Raw genomic sequence first — 22,099 nt, forward strand, 5'->3', positions numbered from 1 at the left:
ACTTTATGAAGCTAATCAGTATTTCTTACTAATTACTATTTGGTTATTATTCATAACTAAAATACAATTCCATCTTTTCTTGGTATGTCGTAAAGTGTCTAAAATATGTAACAAATATCATAGTAATTTTGTTTCCAATGGGCCCACAGCTGGATATAAGTACTAACATTAATAAATATCTTTCTTTGGTGGAAAATAGATGTAAAAACTCAAAGCAATCGTATTTTCATTCTCTTTTATATTTCATTCGTGAAAAACTCACATGCTCTGAGAGTATGCATTATGAACTGTAATTTATGAGAGATTCAGTTACTGTAATGGTATATTTTAGTATTATTTGATGAAGAGTTTGAGAATTATAAAGATCATTATCACTTACTTTACCTCTGTATTATTCAAGTATTTATTACAAAGTATTTTATATCAAATTCTTACAGATTTGTCATTTTAAATATTTTGTACTGGTTTGGCAGGTCACTGTTTTGGGGTAGTGTAAAATGAAATCTATTATTAATAAAAGAAGCTAAATAATATATTTGAAAATATTTTAATTAATAGCTACTAGTTTCATTAATATTACAACTGTAATAGCAGTTACAAAATATGTAGGAGGTCATAGCACATAAATAGGAGGGAATAGGATATCACAAGTCCTCCAAGCAATCTGTGTTAAAACAAACATTCATTCCCAACTAAGACATTTCAACATAAAGTTGGTTTTGAATCAGACAACAACACTATATATTTTGAATTAGGTAGGTAATACTACATGCACGAATTTGAAGCATTTACATACAACTTAGCCTTTTACACACTGCATCAGCGTACATATTAATATTTCACACTACCACATATACCATTGACATATAACATTAATAAGTACATTACAATAATTAATTCGGATGGGTGTTCTGATGTGTCATTGACAATTTTTGTTTTTAATGGAAGGTCTTCTTCATCATTACTTTGTGAATACTTTTAAATTCTTATAGCTATTGGCTTCAAGAAACTATAATATTTTTCAAAAGTTTGCCATTCTAAAGTACAACAGTACAAAAATCAATTCTTTTAAAAAAGTATAAGGACCATGATTGGCATGCTGTGTACATTATAAAAAATATTCTGATAATATCTTTACAGCAAATGGACGCAATAGAAGAATTGAAGTCTTGTGAACAGAAAGTGAATGGTACTCAATGCTTTAGAAACTTCTTTGATTTGATCATAATAGCTATTATGGTTATAGCCTGTCATTACATTTTTCATAAAAGCATTCACATTTTATTTCCCCTCAATTAAAACATCTAGAAAACATAATTCTTTATATACATATCTCTCAAGATTCAATTATTAATTTATATTTGATTCAGATAGATAACCATCTTCTTCCATTAAATGTGCATTCAAAGCCTGTGTGAATAATTTAGGGACATATTATACACACACAGAAGTTTATTAGTAACTTTGTTGTTACTAAAATAGAAGATTTTCGGCGATATCATACTAATTACATAATTATTATATAGAATATAATTTTATTATAAAACACTGAAGCTAAATTTCTTCTTTAAACATTGACATCAATAGAAATTTCATATTAAAGAGTGTTGTATACACCAGTATATAAAGTGACTGCTAAATATGGCCAAATACGATCTATTTATATTGAATTTGTGGGAAATATATTTATGAATTCATTATATGTCATCAAAACTATGTGTTTTCTACACCTAGTTTAACATCATTACATCTAACATCAAGTAAACGTACTTCTTTATGTAGTTGATAATAAAACTGTTTTACATGCTCACACAGTTTTATATTGATGTAGATGATCTATATATTGAAAAACGGTAAATGTATATCAACATGGAGTAAGTCATATTCAAATTTGTGTACATATGTGGAGGAATTTTGATGAAGTAGACTACAAACTACAATCATTTTTGTTTTACTTTCTCACAAGTGAACATCAAAAGGAAACTCAATGGGCAGTGATTACCAATTTGTTATGTAAATCATGGGAGAATTTTGAGTACAGGAAAGAATATTTCGAAATGTGCCTCAAGACCTTAGCATTAATCCAACACATGTGATGACCACCCCTTTTGCAAATCACTAAAATTACTTTATTTGCTTTACAGGAGCTGTTCAGTACCAAATAATTTACAACTGCAGGCTGGCTGGCTATAAAAATTAACAAAAAGTTATTTATTAATTTCTGATTTTGGAACAAGTAAAACACATTGGCACCTGCCCTCTATATATTCTCTCTCTTGGTTTACTGTATCAAGTCTATGCAGTGTTTTGAGATGTCAAACAGAAAGCTCCTAAACAGAGGAGAAAATATAAATGTTTCATAGGTCCATTTACAGCACCAGTTTCTGTTCTCAGTTAATAACAATGACAGTATAGCCATATTAATGTATATAGGAAGGACAGCTGTACTAACAATAGAAAAACTCTCAACAATCTAAATAATAATGGCAGATGACAACAATAAATTATACACATGAGTTCACATCATAGTTCATCCAAAGTAAACAATCACATATTAACATACAGAGTGGCAAATATATATGAATAATAATGTGTCCAAACTAAAAAGTGATTGACACTTATTTTTCGATTGAATTTCCAGTTGGAACTATTACCACGATAACAAGTTTGAAATAAGTATGATGTTCCTTATTTTTATACTGTTCTAAATTTTAAAAATGTCGTTATTTAATATGACAAAATATTCTTTTTATGGGAAAAATAAACAGGCATAGTTCAGGCTCTCCAATAAACATTTATTCCAAACTATTTCACAATATCATATTGTGTTAAAAACTGCATAAAAATGCCAGACTCTATAGGAAGTTTACAAGGTGTCTATACAAACACATTTAACTTTTCCTCTGTGGGTATTTGTGTGTCTGTATGTGTGTGTGTGTGTGTGTGTGTGTGTGTGTGTGTGTGTGTGTGTGTGTGTCTGTGTGCGTGTGTGTGTGTGCGTGCACACTGAAATTACAGCATGTACTGCTCCTTCCGTGAACTCCAAGATGATGCTGAAAGTGTGTATTAAGGATATTTTTCCACTGAATATGCTGAAGAAACTGAATGTAGTGCGCATCCCAGAGATTAGAAGCATTTTGTTTTCATTTCAGACATGACAGCAGAAGTCACACGTTGGTTGCATTCACATTGACACAGCTGCGCCAAATTTGTAGATCTGGAGACCTAATTTCTACCATCATTATGAGATCTTTGGATTATTAGCACTTTACTTCATACACAGCACAATATTTACTTATTACTGCTAGATCAAAAAAGTCATTTGTGGCGCCCTTAACATGGTGGAACCTGCACAGCACCTTACTACATCTTACCACTAGTCTGGTACAGTTTGGTTATATTTTTTATCTTTAGTCTCTTACTCCTTACACAACCATGTTTTCACTTTTCCTCCTGGGTAACATATTAGATATTAAAATTTGAATCATCACGAAAATAGCAAGTTCATAATGCTCACTACCAATATCTACTCTCCATCTTTTTCCAGGACAACGACAGAGGACAGGCGGACCGGACGCCTGGGCTGTCCCCCAAGACCTCGCGACGCCTCGATGGTGGTGATCACTCAGCAAGTCGTCGGCTCCAGAGCACTCACTGGCGGGCAACATTCGGTCGACGACAACCTGAAAAGAATCAAGCACGTGTTTGTTATATATCGTCACGCTTTGGTAACATTTGACGGTTCACCGCTCCAGCAGAAGCGGTGACGTTAGAGGATGAGCGTTTTGACAAGATGGGTTCGAAATCATATCAAAGAAATTTGGCTTAAGCAGCATGAGAAGATCAGGTGACGTAAGATCAATATGAGAAGTTTACAGTCGCTTAATAACTAGAATTTTCTGTTGCTCCTGATGAGAGCTTCCACAGAGCATGAAACACACACAGATATATGCATAATGTTTAAACTAACCTTAGCATTTCATTGAGCTCGAATAAATGTAGGGAAGAGTTTTCCCTGCGTTCTCTTTGATGCTGAACATAATTAAAAATGACGGATAAGAATGCGCAGGACGTTATATTCTAGTGAGAACGAAAATAAAAATTCTGAAGATTTAAACAGACGATTACATCAGATCGACCAAACATTAAGTAATAAACAGATATTTCCCTAGTCAGGCTATAAGTTTATTTTATCAGTAAGAAGAAAAGCTACTCTAGAGTCTGCACTGTCACATTTTTAGTTCTAACGCAGATAATACTTTCTCAGTTAATATGCTGTCGAAAGAAAATTCGTTTTCTGCTCAATATTTCAGTAGCTAATGTAGTTCTCTTCGCACGATGCTGCAACACATCATTGCAAGCACGTTCGCTGTCTGGAATTCAGCGTGAATATAAGTACTTCTGGCCAATGTACCGCTATTAACCCTTGATCTTGACGCCCGCCGCATTCTTTGTTTCACGTTTATTCTCTCGCGTCTGTTGCATCGACCAGAAAAATGTACATTACATTTTTCCTTTATTATGTCGAGTCAGATACTTTAGCATGACTTCAACGAAGTGGGTGCGATTGTTCAAGTTTAAGTACTGGCAGGCCTGCCCCTTTCAGTTAAGTTTTCCAGTACAATTATTTCCTGGACTGCTTGATTACTTGATTCTAGAATGTCGGATCTTCCGTCGCGGTACCCGAGATGTCCGTAGCCCATTTTACGAACATACTCTACTCGCAACACCGGAAGGAGATTTAGTCTGTCGTATCCTTCCAAGCAAATAGCGGGCATGTCCTTCACCTCCGTCCCAGTAACACCACTCATAAAGACTTAAAACGCATCGAGCGAGATGTCGCGATTGCACTCGGCTAGCATTCGAGAGGGAAGGAGTTTCATCCGGCCTTTCACATTCAGGTTTTTCTTGGTTTCCCTTATGAGCGTAAGACAAATGACCGGTTAGTGGCTTACAAAGGAAACGGTCGATTCCCTTTCGCATTCTTCTCCGACCCGAGGTCGTGTGCGGATAACCCCGTCGTCGACGGGACGATAGACTAATTTTTTCCTTCCTTTCCTTCGTCACAACGCAAAGCAATTTACTGTGAAAAAAATAACCGGTATTTGACCGCGTCGTTACTTTGTTTTATAGGCGAAAGTAACGTCTACTTGCGACAGTAGCCGAAAGAGTGTTGTCTTCAGGGTGAGCCCGAACTCGACCGACAGAATTTCGAATTTTCTGAGTATCTTGATATAACGGAGCCGTGGTCTCTGGTGGCTCGTATAATGTAAGTAGGGCAATTATGGTTCATTCGGCTTGTTCACCCAATTTCTTTCCAAGATTATCTTCATAAAGGTGAAGGTGATTAAAGGTCACTATGGGAACAGCTCATAATACCGTTATTGTATCGCTCTTCCATTTCATTCATTGAACCTATACACGAGGTGCACTTTGGTCAACTTTTCGCCAGTAAAGACATCGATAATTGCTGCGTACCGCTGCTAAGATACAACTAACGCAAGTAGGAAAACAAACTCGAGACAGTACTGAATACAAACTTGAGAGCAAAGCTTACAGTCCGCGTTACTGTTACCAACAGCAATTACTGTGAGCCAATGGGACAGATTTGCTTCCAAACGAGGTTGGATAGTTGACTTGGAGGAGGGGACAAAACAGCGAGGCCATCGGTCCCATCGCATTAGGGAAGGAGGGGGAAGGATGTCGGCCGTACACTTTTCAAAGCAACCATCCCGGTATTTGCCTGAAGCGATTTAGGGATGAAGTGAAGTTTACCAGGAACACAGTGCAGAATTTTCACAACACTCATTTGTGAGAGGACGAGTATAGTTTTGGAAACAAGACATCAACAGCAGTTTAGCATTAGTATCACTGGAGACAGGTTAATTGGATCTTCTTTTTCCAAGGCACATCACCAGTGACTAAGTACAAAAAGCTTTGCTGAATTGAAAACATTTTTTAATAAGACCTCGCACCCTCTGAACATGGTATGGATGAAACAGTTGGCTCCTGACACTTTCTGCACTGTAGGGTGCCTAACATTCCCCGTTTCTGCTATTTCTCTGGTATTGCTGGCACTGTTGTTCGCTAAACTAAACTCCGTCCGAACAGACTATGAAGGTCCAACGGTACCGACCGGCCGCCGTATCTGCCTCAACGCATAGGCGTCACTGGATGCGGATATGGGAAGGCATGTGGTCAGCATACCGCTACTTCTCGATCAGGTGGCTCCTCAGTTTGCCTCACGAGGCCTCAGTGCAGCCCGCTGGCCAACAGCTTTCGGCAGTCCAGACGGTTACCCATCCATTTGCTAGCCCAACCCGACAGCGCTTAACTTCGGTGATCTGACGGGAACCGGTGTTATCACTGCGGCATCGCTCTCACTATAACGAATTAGTCGACCTTCTAAATCAGGTGTTCTAGTCTTCCACAGTGAAATTACTTTACCTCAACAGAGCCCTTTCCCCACAAGACGTTCATATGTTGTTGGAAAGGTCTTATTGTTTGGTATACGTCTATTAGGAAATCTTTCAGCATGCAAACATATGGTTTCAGATGCATTCCGATTTCCAAATCAATACATCTGGTACTTGTCCGTCTTGAGCTGATTACGATACATATCAGCCAAAAATATGCACCACACACTAGCGCAATAAGAATGTGGTAGAGTAGGCGTCACTCCCGATGCTGGAAGTCAGACGCAAGACGTCGCTCTCCAGCTGAGGTCGCTAACGCACGTTTGATCGTTGCTGTCCATTTCGGAAATAGCCGATTCGATACATGGTGGAGACAGAATGTTCAGTACACACTAAACATCAGTCCAATAAGTACTGTAGCGTAATCTTCCACTACAGATTTTGTTCTCAACACTAAAAGGATTTGTTTTTCTTTTTTAGTACTATGGCAACTAAGCTACGTATACAAAGTCTTTGACTTAACAGTTCCGAAAAATTAAAAAAAAAACATTTCTAACGATAAAAGATACCTGTAGAACCAAGTTGGAACCCTGGAAACAAAAATACTGGAACGAAGCACATATGTAACAACATCACAAATTTAAAAAAATACTTGATCGTATGTGTACTTGAACTTTCTGCTTATTTTTGGGTCTGCTATGTATTCCCCACAGGTGTCGCACACATTAGTTATAACATATATAAAAGAACAAAGCAGACATAAGAAGTCACCAGTTACTGGTAACATCGTGTTTTTACTTGTATTTTAAAGGGATGGTTGCGGATACACCCTAATAAATATGTGTACGTCTGACCCTAATTATTGCTTCCTTTCTTCTGCCTATTATTACTGCGCCAACTATACTTTGTTATTATCTTCACTAGAAGTGGTGTGAAGCAGCTCTCCATGACACTCTATCCTGTACAAGCCTCTTCGTCTCTGCATAACTACTGCAACGCACATACATTTGAACCTGTTCGCTACACTCAGAAGGTAGTCCTTAGTCAAGTCTTGATCTCCTTCTACAGTTTTTATGCTCCACATTTCGCTTCATTACCAAAATGACAATTTCTTGATGCCTTAGGGTGCAGCCTATCAATCGATCCGTTCTTGTAGGTGAATTAAGATATAAATTCGCGAGCGGCCTTGCTGCAGTGTATAGTGTTACATGGTGTGAGTTTGTCACTCCTTTTGTTAGGAGAACTTAATGAAGGCTCATGTATTACAGAGCGAGATGTAAGCAGCGTTACTAATGCCAATATACCAATTCACCCAAAAAATCTAGGACAAATTCCCCATATTTGGGAAGGAAAACTTCCAGATTCCCTGCAAATTCCTCACATAATAGGACATTTGAGTTTTTTCTGGTAGTCGTCTTGAATTAATTATTGATTACATTATTTCACTCTCATAATAGGCTTTCATTCTCCATAAATTTAAGTATTTACACGAAAAAAACAAATTCAAGTAATTCGAGACGCCACAAAAACGTTTTTTATATGGCGTGATGCTTCGCTCTATGCGTGCGCTCAACAGCTTTTTCTCTCATGCCCTCAGCTATTGTTTTGTTCCGCCTCGCTTAAGTAATATCTATGTATAAAAGAGTATTTATCTACGTTTTTATATTATATTGCTTGAAATCTTATCTATGAAACTAATTCCGAGCTTAAAGTCTTGAAAATCATTAGAACAACACCAGCAACAAACGCACCAACCGTCAAATTGCCGATGTATCACCTACGTGATATTAATAACTAGTAAATCGTTAAAATCCCTTCATATTTCCCGTATAATGCCAATCCCACACAAATCCCCAATTGAATTGAGATTCCCCACAGTTTGGGGACTTCCCCACAATGTGGCAACTCTGGATGTAAGACCTAATTTATTTATTCAACAGACTTTGTTGAACTTACCACGAAACGTTTTTCAGACTGCGAATGCGAGGTAGATGTCCTGTGGCCGTAGTAGCACTTTCCTTTGCAGAGCAAATCTTGAAATGAACGTACGAGCACGCAACGATGTGATTTGGTGACTCAACGGCTACGGTCGTGTGTATTGATTAGCAGCAGTTTGTACTATGCCATTACTGCCTGTAGTCATTCAATGCCAGTTTTTCGGGACAGTATCTGGTTAATGATATTTCTGTTTAAAGCAGTGTAATGTTTTCAAGAAAACAGAGCAGCAAAAGTTTAAGGTACATAGAGCATTTTTTACTCATCTGCAAGTGCCGGATCTGAATGTGCACATCAATGTGCCATTGGATATTCGATTTCTGGATATTTCCCGGCGAGTCTGCAAGCACCGTCACTTCATCGGGAGAATTAATAAGCCATTGGTATTTTGTGGAATCTACTCATATTTACCCAGTGCGGCACCCGTGAGTCATTTGAGTACTGTAACTGTACCAGTACGGGCTCCGAAGATTGTGTGTGTGAGAGTAAATGCAATGCGAAGTTTCAGGCGATCGTACAACAGTATTTAGTAAAGTTGGAGCTAATCGATGAGATCTTCAAGGACAGCGGAACCACTTCTGGAAATTCTCTGAAATTTTGTGAGCTATTCAGAATCCACTGAATTCGCGGCATTGCTAATTAGTTAAATGAACGAGAGGCAAATGACAGGAGAACGAAATAAACTAGCACTTGCACTTGACGAAATAAGGTTGTTGACTACCCAAACAAAAATAATAAATTAAAAATCAATTTCTTAGTTAAAAAACGTAAGGTGATATATTGTAGAACCAGTTCCCGTCAGATGATAGAAATTAAGCGCTGTCGGGTTTGGCTAGCATGTCGATGGGTGACCGCCCGGGTCTGCCGAGGGCTGTTGCCAAGCGACGCCCTTGTGAGGGCAGTTGAAGAGCTACTTGACTGTGAAGCAGTGATTCCGGTCACGAAAACTGACGACATGCAATAATACTGTACCAACAGCCATTAGTGTGACTGTTTTGTTAGGCGACCGGTTCGACGTTCGAACCACGCCACCTTCAGGCCTGTCGCAAGACTGACACAGAGTACGACTGGTGCAACTTGCTGTCACTTGTGTGACGGTGGGAAGATCACACAGGTTCATAAAGTTCCGAGATATAGGGAACCAGATACGATTATAGATGCTTTGTCGTGTACATGTACGAGTGGTTCTTGGTGTCATTCATGCGTCAGGTCTGAAGATGACGTGACTGGAACGTCGAAACAATCCAAATGATACCTGTTGTTACAATATTATTACATTTGATCGACAAGCTGCTGTCCCACACTTCTGACCCCAGGATGGAGTTACTTTACAAAACTGATCATGGCCGGGAGGGCGGTCTGCCGACCACGCACCCCTCCATCCTATCGCCTGAGAATGACACGGCGATCGGTCGGTACCGTTGAGATTTCAGAGGCCTTTTCGGCCGTGATGACGTAAACGCCTTTACTGCCCCCGTTCGATTTTCTACTTCTTCACCAGTAACCCGATCTATCCACTTAACCTTCAGCACTCATCTTACTACCATTACGGCACCAGCTATTCCAGGAGCAGTTCTCCCTATTCATTGCGCGTAAACTGTAATGCCTTAGTAGTACCGGGTGATCAAAAAGTCAGTATAAATTTGAAAACTTAATAAACCACGGAATAATGTAGATAGAGAGGTAAAAATTGACACACGTGCTTGGAATGACATGGGGTTTTATTAGAACAACAACAAAAAAGTTCAGAAAATGGCGCTGGACTGCTACCGTGACGGGTGAGAGGTACGCCGATATGTTACAGGATCGCATCATCCCTAGCATGGCTGATAAACACCTGCTGGGACGTACGATGTTTATGCAGCATGGCGCTCTACCCCATATTGCTAGACGCGTGAAAGATCTCTTGCGATCGTCGTTTGGTGATCATCGTGTGCTCAGCCGCCACTTTCGTTGTGCTTGGCCTCCCAGGTCCCCAGACCTCAGTTCGGGCGATTATTGGCTTTGGGGTTACCTGAAGTCACAAGTGTATCGCGATCGACCGACACCTCTAGGGATACTGAAAGACAACATCCGACGCCAATGCCTCACTATAACTCCGGACATGGTTTACAGTGCTGTTCACAACATTATTCATCGACTACAGCTATTGTTGAGGAATTATGGAGGACATATTGAGCATTTCCTGTAAAGAACATTAACTTTGCTTTGTCTTACTTTGTTATGCTAATTATTGCTATTCTGATCAGATGAAGCGCCATTTGCCGGACATTTTTTGAACTTTTGAATTTTTTTGGTTCTAATAAAACCTCATGTCATTCCAAGCATATGTGTGAATTTGTACCTCATTATCTACATTATTCCGTGATTTATTCAGTTTTCAACTTTATACTGACTTTTCGATCACCCAGTATATCAGACTTGGATACGACCTTGGAAATGCCATTTCTCTTTCATTGCAGGAGATTTCTTCTGTGATGAAAGGATGCGTTTACTCGTCCTCGTAACGATATGCTGGTCGTTGCCGTTCCGATCGACTCGCATTCTCAGATGCAGATAAATAAGAAGCGTCTTAGAGACGAGCGCTGTATGCTGCTTCATGCTACGTTAGTCTCCCCCCCCCCCCCCCCAAAAAAAAAAATGTCGCATGGCTTGCGCGACAGGATAGTAAGGGAAGTTGATGAGGGGAAGGGGTGTGGAGCGGTGAGGGAGGAAGGGGTAGAAAACGTCGGGAGGAGGGGAAGGAGAGAGAGGCGGAGAGATAGAGGGGGGGGGGGGGGGGCGAGCCTTCCGTTTTCCTCTTTCATCTTAACATAGAGGATGTTCCTTTGGCTGGGCAAGAGCGAGAGTAATGCCAGCGACGACGGTTGGAGGGGGGGGGCAGAGAGGGGAAAGGAGTGAGGGGGAGGGAAAGAGTTGAACCCCGCCCAATTGCCCCCTCCTGGCTGCCGCCCCTCCCGGCTCTCGGTACACATAACTCCGGCCAACTAGCCCCGAGCACTTCAAAGTGCCCCTCGGACGGAAAAATCGATGCAGCAGCAGCAGCTACGGAGCGGCGGGTGGGCGCTGCAGATGAATCAGCCGCGGGCTGGCGGCCTAATTCGCTTATCTCGGGCCCAGGCGGGCTCCGTCCCGGCCGGGACTCGCTGCGGGCCCGCTGCGCCCGGGACGCCGCCGCCAGGGGGCGGGCGGCGGGGGCGGCGCGGAGAGGCGTTCAGAAACTGCCGCGGGGCGCGCGCTCAATTGCGATGACCGTACAGCCGGAGAAGAAGTTGGTATCGACGCTGCTTTTACACACTGCTCGCAGCGCAGCGCCGGAATATGCAAGCGTAGCTCACTCGCAGCTGCGCTGACAGCCGGCCGGCGCCCACGGTTCCAGAAGGGCAGCCTTTTGCTCTCTCGAATGACGCGCAAATGACGCCTTTGAAAGGAGGGCGCTCTGCCCGCTGCGATCCAGTCTCCTATCCTCCCGCCTCAAACACGTGATCCAAAAATAAAATTACGAGTTCAGGACTCTGGCATAATACACGGTAGATTGTACAAGAGCGAACCTGTCTTTCTACTCCACTCGGCATACGGTTAACGGCACATGGTGGCGAAAATCGGAACTAAATTCTTTCCAGCGCAAATCGATTCCACATTAACATATCTACCTACTTTCGCTGCCATACGATAATTACAGCCACACTGGACTTCCTTGAGTAGCGGTCGAGCGGTTTCAGACTGACGCGCCTACAACCGCTCGGAATTGATCTGGGGAAAAAAACTGTTGGTAGGACAAGTTTGGTACTTTTACGGCTTTAAGTTGGCATCACTGGGATGGGCCCTGATCAGTTGATGTATCAACATTATTTTGTTTTTAACTTCAAAAATACATTTCACCATGGCGAGTCCGCTGGGATCGTCCACGTTAGCTGAACAACATCCTGTTATTCGTTTTTTGCTTGCTGAAGGCGAGAAACCAGTGAATATACACTGTTAAATGTCTAAAGTTTATGGTGAATGTTGTATGTATAGTGCAAATTTTTACGAGTGGGTAGAGCAGTTCAAAAATGGTCGCCACTCAGTGACTGATGAACACTGTTCTGGCCGACCAGTTGCAGTTTCAACTCCCTCACCAATGTCGAATTCATGATATTATTCGTGACGACCGCGGTGTGACTATGGAAATGACGGTTGGTAACGTTCAAGTTAGTACTGGTACAGTTTGTAACATTACCTGTAACAAGCTGAAGTAGCACAAAACATGTGCAAGATGGCTCCCAAAGGAGTTGACACGGCTACACAAGGAAACAAAATTGAGAGTGAGCACAGAGCTAAAGGAACATTATGCAAGAGGTGAGCAATTCCTCAACAAAATTTTAACTTGTGATGAAACTTGGGTTCACTATTATGAGCCAGAATCAAAACGACAAAGCATGGAGTGGAATCACACCAACTCAGCTGTCACGAAAAAATTTAAAACCCTAGCATCAGCAGGAAAAGTCATGTTGGCGGTGTTTTGGGATGCTGAAGGTCCAGTTTCTTGTGATTATCTCGAAGAGCAGCGTACAATGAACAGCTAACAATACTTGTATTTGCTTTCAAACATGGCAAAGTCAGCCATGAGAGTGAGACGCCTTGGATCTCAGAGGAGAGGTGTGATTCTCCAGCAAGAGAACGCACGTCCTCATATTGCTCAACTAACCCTTGGAACCATCGACAAATGGGCTGGAAAGTATTGCCTCATCCCCCTTGCAGTCTTGATTTAGCACCTAGTGATTCCATTTGTTTGGTGCACTGAAGGAGGCCTTACGTCGGAAGAGGTTCCAGGACGATGAGGAAGTGAAAATGTTCATGGGAAATTGGTTCAGACATCGAGGTAAAGAGTTCTTTGCAGCCGGAATAAAAAAGTTTGAAGCCCTTTGGAACAAGTGCTAAATGTTCAAGGGGATTATGTTGAAAAGTAGAAAAAGTATTGTTTTGTAAAAATAAACGCTTTTTCCTCCAGACCATTTTGTCTCTTTAATTGTAGGAAGACCTTCGTATGATTCTGATGTCTCAGTCGCAACGATTAAATGGCAGCATTCAAAATTTCGGCTTAACACAATGTCGTGCGAAGCTTATATAGTGTAAGCGATCTAGGGGCTCTATGTGATTATTGCGCGGAAGGGTCCCATTAGTGCTTGGTTGGCCTATGTATGAAACGTGTGTATTTCCTTAGCATCGTTTAATGTGTGTGTGTGTGTGTGTGTGTGTGTGTGTGTGTGTGTGTGTGTGTGTGTGTTGTGTTGTTATCATGGATGATGAAATACGAAATAAAAGGGCCAGACACAGGATTCGGGATCCCGACACATCGCGAAAGAGAGACGGACAAGGAATTGGAAGTGTGGCAATATGGCATCGGCATGGAGGAAACCAGTTTAGGGACAACTATCAAGCAGTTTTGATCGAACTACAGTAATACAGGGTATCCCAGGCGGAATGGTCAATATTCAATGATATGACAGGCACGCTCATCTGAAGCAAAGAGATACACATGGACATAAGCCCTATCCGAATGCTTTCCGAGATACAACTCGTTTAATATATTACACATTTGTTTCAGGGCTAGAGGTGTTCATTTATGCGTCCTACTTACCCAACACTTCGACGTTTTTTTCTTCATCTCAACTTATATCTTCGTTTTCAACTTCTTTGGTCGGGTTGCCTTTCTGCCATTAAAACAGCTCTTTGAAAATGCAGTTGTCTACGATGTATTGCGAGATGAAGTAGTGTAGAGCTGGAGAAGTGTACCAGAAAGAAGCATAGTTTAACAGTGTTTGCACACATGCTGCCTAAAATACCACACAGCTACAGTAGTGAAGAATATGCAGGGCGCTGATACCCGCGCAGCTGAGCGTCCCAGCCGGCCGCGGTGGTCTCGCGGTTAAGGCGCTCAGTCCGGAACCGCGTGCCTGCTACGGTCGCAGGTTCGAATCCTGCCTCTGGCATGGATGTGTGTGATGTCCTTAGGTTAGTTAGGTTTAAGTAGTTCTAAGCTCTAGGGGACTGATAACCACAGATGTTAAGCCCCATTTGAACCACCGTCCCTCTAACCAAATGTCATCATCATCGTCAGAAGAATATGCAGATATGGTGTATACTTACGGTTCCTTTGATGATTGTGCTTCGTCTGCGGTTGAAGAATAACGTCAGTGCTTTCCTACAAATCGAATTCCTACTCGTAGAGTGTTCACCAGAGCTTTGAGCACATTGCATGAAACATGTATTCTTACAAGTTCCCATTTTCCTTCTGAGCGCGTAGTTCAGCAACCTGTTCGGAAACAGTAGCACTGTGCCGAAATGGTGCAGTGTAGTCCTACTGCCAGCACACAACTGACACTTTTTATAATGTTTGTTTACTAATGGTTGTACGCGTGTAGATGTGTAAACCTGAATTTACATTGGATAATACAGAAAACAAATAACAATGTGTATTACATGTTTTCATATTTCCATGTGAAGATTTTGCTTCATGTGAACTTCCCTGTCATATCCTTCAATATTGACCATTCTTCCTGGGACACCCGGGTATACTGAAAGAGGCGGAGGCGGCGCTCTGCGTAACCCTAGACATGGATGCGAGAAGATTAGGGTCTTACACCGAAATGTTGAACTTGCCGATACCATCCGCCCACTTTGACTAATAACGTCATAAGAACGAGGACATACACCACTCATCTAAATCCAACGCACGCCCTGCGTGCTATAACAAGAAATATGGCCGGCCGCGGTGGTCTAGCGGTTCTAGGCGCTCAGTCCGGAACCGCGTGACTGCTACGGTCGCAGGTTCGAATCCTGCCTCGGGCATGGATGTGTGTGATGTCCTTAGGTTAGTTAGGTTTAAGTAGTTCTAAGTTCTAGGGGACTTATGACCACAGCAGTTGAGTCCCATAGTGCTTAGAGTCATTTGAACCATTTTTTTTTTTTTTTGAAGAAATATGATTACACTTATAACACTACCTGTTAGTTTCGCCAACTCACAATCTTGCGTTGCAGAACGGTTGGTCACCACAAATTATTTTCCGAAAAACAATACAGAAACAAAATAATTATTAAAACTTCCTGGGAGATTAAAAGTATAAGCCGGGTCGGGACTCGGACGTAAGAGCTGCCCACGGACAAAGTCCTAGGTTCGAGTCCTAAAAGTTTATCACTGGTTAAATCGATATTACAGATTTGTAAAAGCGTACGTGGATGACCGTGTTTGCAACCTTCCGTATTTGATTAGTATGCTGAGAAGCAAGGGAAATGTATTCTGCAGTCGCTTCGTCGCTCTCTTAATAGGAAAGGAACGATTACTAGATTGAATCCGAGATATGTTACATAAATCTCGGTATAGCAGCTTAATAAACGCAAAAAAATCTATTATTTGCTTTGGCTTCCATGCGAAGAATTCAGTAAGTGACGAATATAAGAGGTGGACTTTAAATTCAAGCGGTTTCGCACGTTCTTCAACTCTTAGAAAAGGACAAACAAAAAACACTTCGCTCATTCGATCTTAAAACAGGTCAGTACCTTGATGAATAGTAAATGTTATCGCCAAGCAAAAATTTGTGCATTTTTACTCACAAGAACGGATTAAGAATCCCAAATCTCATTGTCAATCCTCTGGGCCCTGGTTCGATTCCCGGCTGGTGTGCTGTCCTCCTCATCATCCTATCATCCTCATCGACTGCAGGTCGCCGAAGTGGCGTCAAATTGAAAGACCGGCACCCGGCGAACGGAATGCCTGACGGGGGGCCCTAGCCATACGAGTAAAGAAATAAAATAAATTTAAATATTAGTAATTCTGGAATTTATTTATCTTGAATATAGCATTTACGGATGCGAAACGTGGATGATAAACTTTTCAGACAAGAACAGAACAAAAGCTTTTAAAAAGTGGTGCTCGAGAAGAATGCTAACGGTCAGATAGGTAGATCGAATAACGAATGACGAGATGCTCAATCAGTTATGGAGAAAAGAAACGTGTAATCCAGATTGACTAGAAAGGTATCGGTTGAAGCATGAAGGAATGAACAGTTTGATAACGCTAGGAAGCGGGGAGGACGTAAAAAGTGTAGAGGAAGACCAAGTCTCGAATACAGTAAGCAGGTTAAAATGGATGATGGTATCAATAGCAACCCAAGTAAAAAGAGACTTGCACAGGCGTGAGAGCTGCATCGAACAAGTCTTCGGACTGAAGACCACAACAGCAGCTCGAGGAAAGAATTACAAGCGCGCTAATGGAAATCGCAAGAACTAATGGAGACGAAGCTCTCCTGGCTGCGATTCGCGAGCAGAGTCGGCTTCCCACACGTGGTGTTCGCGGCCGAGCGTGTCGCGAGTGGTATTCGCGACGCGTCCCGCAGTAAAACAGTTCGGTGCGAGACGCCAGCTATCCGAGCGGACAGGCCGTCGTAAACAGGGCGCACGTGCGCCATTAGCATAGCTCTGTCCGACTCCCACACCAGCTGTGCCGTAGCCGACTGGTGCCGTGCCTGCTCTGCGCCTTCGCAGTGCTCTTCATCTCGCGCTAAGCTCTCCTCTATGGACGATTTAACTCCGCTCCTTTGCTTGTGGCGATATGATATGAAGGGCTAGCCACCAGTGACGTATGCGTAGAACATGAGCCGTACATGAATATGGGCACAAAGTCTTTCGTGACGGATAAAAAGTTCTCGGTTAAATTTCTGTGCCAAATCTGGATAAAATCCCAAGTTTTCGACGACAGCCTCCATCATCGTTATTGGAGACATTGATTTGGAACTGAGAAGGCTTCCACTTTGATGCCCAAAAGAAGGTATCTGAATGGCTGGCTTACGTTATCAGCACGTCATGGGATGGTGATTGCTGAGATTATCCATACAGTACCGCATGTACGCTAATTATCGATCGTGTGGCCTATTAAGCGACGTTTATGAGTGGATCTACATCTACATCTGTATCTGCAGGAATACTCTGCAGTGCTCACTTAAACTGTCGGCAGACGAACCGTGCATCCGAACGTTGAGCGTTGAGCGTGCCGGGTTTCTGACGTCATAGCGTGGAATAGCACGTTCGGCAGTCTTTCCGAACGTGCAGAGCAATATCTAGCACGTTAGATATTCTGAGCGTGCATCTGAGCGTTGACCAATGAGATGGCACAACGCCACTTACGTCACATGCACGCCATCTCCCTTCAGCATAGAGTTATGAGGCACCATATTGGCATTCATCTCAAGCCTATATGTATGTATGCCGTTTCTGATTACCAGTAAATTGAGAATCACTCGAAAATCGGTTGGTAACTGTGAGATTTGCTGCAATAAAATAATGAGAAACATCAAATTCATGGCAAAAGAATTATTGTAATTTGCGTATTATGAGAATATGCCATTTGAAGGAAACGACTCACTGAGGATCCACCAAAACCGTATTGTCCTTGGTACTGTTTGTTATAATTAAATTTCAATTAGTAACATAGCTACGATTAAAGCGTTTAGCACGTAGTAAGACGCTGGGATTGGCTGTTTACATTTGTCATTGGATTAGCGTAGTAAGTGGCGTTACTGGCTGTTAATATGGTGTGTGATATGGTGGTGGTTCGCGTACTGCCTTGTCAAAATTTTTTTCCATAACATCTGTGTTTGTAATAAAAAAAATGGTTCAAATGGCTCTGAGCACTATGGGACTAAACATCTGAGGTCGTCGGTCCCCTAGACTTAGAACTACTTAAACCTAACTAACCTAAGGACAGCACACACATCCATGCCCGAGGCAGGATTCGAACCTGCGACCGTAGCAGCAGCGCGGTTCCAGACTGAAGGGCCTAGAACCGCACGGCCACAACGACCGGCGTTTGTAATAGGTTCTGATGTTTTATTATTCGTTTAATATAACCATATACTACGTCATTTGATGTTATGTAAATATAAGTTCACTTTAAAAAAAAAAAAAAAGACTGAGGTTTTTCGATTTAGATTGGTTAATCTATAGAACATATTGCGCTAGTTGTATAAAGATATTTTGCTCCATTTTTTATGTTTCGCAATTCACATTTTGCAAAGGTTCTGCTACTGGGTAGGAACAGTAATCAAGTGAAAATGATCTTCGGGTTTTACTAAAATGTGGGAATGATGAAATAATGTTTATCTTATGAAGAGAACTATTGCAGATTTGTATCGCACTGTTTGTAACGGATCTTTTATAAGCCTGTGTCCTTATTGACTGGACATGGTACTTTCCTTTCCGTCTTGAAACATGTGCATAGTTTTTTTTGTGTATTTTAGATTTAGGAGAACGTGATTGGCATATGGATAATGGTGGAAATGTGCGTTTTAACAAAGCTAACATGGGAATTTTACGCGCGCCCATTTAGTAAACAGTGTGATTTACGAACTAGAAACATCCCGCAACTGCCACTGGAGTGCGTTGTAATGGCGTATACCACGTTGAGTCCCACGTACCGTATGCACAAGTCGCATCCTTCCTGAGCGTTCAGAAGCACGTTGACCCAGCACGCTCAACGTTGACGTTTGACAGCACGGTCCGTGTGCCGACGGCTTTAAGTTCCTGGCAGAGAGTTCTTCGAACCACCTTCAGACTATTTCTCTACAATTCCACTTCCTCACAGCGCGTGGAAAAAATGAATACTTAAATCTTTCTGTACGAGCTCTGATTTCTCTTATTTTATTGTGATGATCCCTTCTCTGTATGTAGGTTGACGACAGTAAAATATTTTCACATGCAGATGAGAAAGATGGTGATTGGAATTTAGGGAAAAGATATCGCCGCAACGAAAAACACCTTTGCTTCAATGATTGACATACCAACTTGCTTATCATATCTGAGACACTCTCTTGGCTATTTCGCGATAACACTAAACGAGTTGCCCTTTCTGAACTATTTTGATACCCTCCGTCAATCCTTTCCGGTAAAGATTCCATACATCGTAGCAATACTCTAGGAGAGAATGAACAAGCGTAGTTTCTTTAGTAGATCTGTTGCATCTTCTAAGTGTTCTGCCAATAAAACTTAAGCTTTGGTTAGCCTTCTCTACAACATTATCCATGTGATGGTTCCAACTTAAAATGATCGTAATAGTAATTAGAAGGCATTTAGTCTAATTGATAGCCCTTAACTCCTGCCGGAGGTTCGATTCCTCCCTCGGACATGGGTGTTTGTGTTGTTCTTAGCATAAGTTAGTTTATGTAGCGTGTAAGTCTAGGGAGCGATGACCTAAGTAGTTTGGTCCCTTAGGAAGTCACCCACATTTGAACACTTCATAGCCCTTAAATTTGTGTGACTTGACGTGTAATCGAAATTGAACGGACTTCTTTTTGGACTCATGTGGATGACTTCATACATTTCATAGGTTCAAATGGCTCTGGGCACTATGGGACTTAACATCTGAGGTCATCAGTCCCCTAGACTTAGAACTACTTAAACCTAACTAACCTAAGGACATCACACACATCCATGCCTGAGGCAGGATTCGAACCTGCGACCGTAGCAGCAGCGCTGTTCCGGACTGAAGCGTCTAGAAGCGCTCGGCCACAGAAGCCGGCTACATTTCAATATTGAGACAAAATTGCCAGATTTGGCACCATTCACATCCCGTATCTGAGACATTTCGCAATTGGTTTTAATCTTCTGATGACTTTATTAGACAGTAAACGTCAGCATTATTTGCAAATAATCTAAGAGGGCTGGTCAGATTGTCTCCTAAATCCTTGATGTAGACTGGGAACAGCAGACGGTGTATAACATTTTATTAGGGTACGGCGGATATCGTTTCTATTTCACTCGATGATTTTCCGTCGGTTATTACGTACTGTGACCTTTCTGAGAGGAAATCACGGATCCAGTCGCAGAACTGAAACGATAGGCACGTAATTTGATTATAAGTCTCTTGCAAGGAACAATGTGAAAAGTTTCCTGGAAATCTGCAAATAGTGAATCAGTTTTGATGTTCTTACGATTTCTTCCTAAGGAGGACACAGCACCTCGTATGGGATGGTCTGTCATTGATAAATGCACAAATAACATTGGGTTTGCCCCAGTCAAGAGTGATGGGAATCGTGCTGTTCACGTCGTATATTAATGATCTGACAGCAGTATTATAATAGTCTCGGACTTCTCCCAAATTCCTTGCAGCCAGTCATTTACCTGCGGCGTTCGCACAAGAAGCTATGGCGGTAGGCTATAATGCATTTGCTCGTAATGCGTTCGACACTAGTCACTTTTCTAGTATTCCACCAACCACTTGCATCGCTACAACGAAGAATCCCATTTGTATGATGAATTAATTCAAGATGAGCACCGTTTACGGTGATGATGATACTGCTGATGTGAACATAGTTGTGTCAATCATGCGATGTATACCCATAACTTTATCAAATCGAAAATGCTCTGAAGCGATAGCAGAGTGCTTCTACGTTGTTACGGGGACAGAGAGAAAAATCATCTCGTGAATATTGCATTACTTTTGACTCCCCGCTACTCCAACGACATTCGTGTTTATGTTGAAATACGCATGGTTGTCGTCAAAAATTATTTAAGAACTGCCATTCTTTTTAAACGTTAATGTGGTGTGTTTTCCTCTATCATTATTAAAAATCAAATGTTCTGTCAGCAAGTGGCATTGATTAAGTGTGCTTCGTGCAAGCATGTAACACGTTTTTCATGTTTTTAAGGTAGCTAATCCCCTTATCCGGCCGGATAACGGCGCGCGTTAACGCTCCGCATCGGGGGATCGGGGAGGCGCGCCGGCCCAGGGTCGAATCCACCTGGCAGATTAACTACGAAGGCGGCTGTGCTGGCTATGCTCGATGTGGTTTTCAAGCGATTTGTCACATCCAACTAGATGAGTACTGGACTGCTACCCATGCTCTTGCCCAGTTACACGATTAGGAAATATTTCGAAAATGTTCTCATACATGGAGGCACTAGCCGCATAGGGTAAGGAAATTCCTTCCCACGGGGGGAGGGGTGACAACAGGAAGGGCAACATTGCCAGATCCAGATTAACATTCCATGAACACACGGGGTAAGGCCACGAAAAAGAATAACATCACAGATTCCACCCTAAATGTTGTCGATCTCCAATGACGACGAAAAATCGTTAGTCTTTCATATGTGCATGAATATAACGATTCTGCCTCGACACCAATATACCACTTCGATTATCATTACTATTATCATTAACATTATTCCCTTCCGAAGAAACATGACTCGTTGTAACTATTCGTTTGCTTCAAGGTTACAAATGCAGTACCGCAAAACCTCTGGATCATGGGGTCCCGATTTCGATTCCCGGTCGGGTTGGGGATTTTTTTTTGCCCGAGGACTGGGTTTTTGTGTTCTTCTCATCCTTTCATCATCATCCTTACGATTTGTGACAGTGGCTAGACTGGACTGTGAAAAAAAAAAAAATTGGACACGGAAACAATTGGGACTTTGTACAGGCACTTGTGACCTCGCAGTTGAGCGTCCCAAAACCCAAACATCGTCATCATCAGTACCGCAGACAGCCAGTTACACGAAGAGCGTTGTTTGATCGTTGGCGCTCTTGAACCACACTCAACAGGCTACTACAACTTTGAACCTCCATTTCTCAAAAACGCTTAAGAAGCGCATCCAACTGGAGCAGCTCTTGCTACATCTAACAAGGAAAGGTCCCTATCGGTTGGATCGACCTTGTG

General features: G+C 41.9%; 1 protein-coding gene across 2 annotated transcripts in view; it reads right to left on the reverse strand.

Annotated features, from left to right (window-relative positions):
* Nucleotides 1-531: 531 nt before the first annotated feature.
* The window catches only part of LOC126349000 (doublesex and mab-3 related transcription factor 3-like), a 739,204-nt gene continuing 717,636 nt past the window's right edge, over nt 532-22,099 (reverse strand). For both annotated transcript variants that reach the window (XM_050002402.1, XM_050002401.1), the window contains one exon: nt 532-3,683. The gene's annotated coding sequence lies outside the window, so the exon portion shown is untranslated. The remainder of the gene's footprint in view (nt 3,684-22,099) is intronic.

The sequence above is a fragment of the Schistocerca gregaria genome, chromosome 1 (assembly GCF_023897955.1).
Source record: "Schistocerca gregaria isolate iqSchGreg1 chromosome 1, iqSchGreg1.2, whole genome shotgun sequence".
Taxonomy (NCBI): domain Eukaryota; kingdom Metazoa; phylum Arthropoda; class Insecta; order Orthoptera; family Acrididae; genus Schistocerca; species Schistocerca gregaria.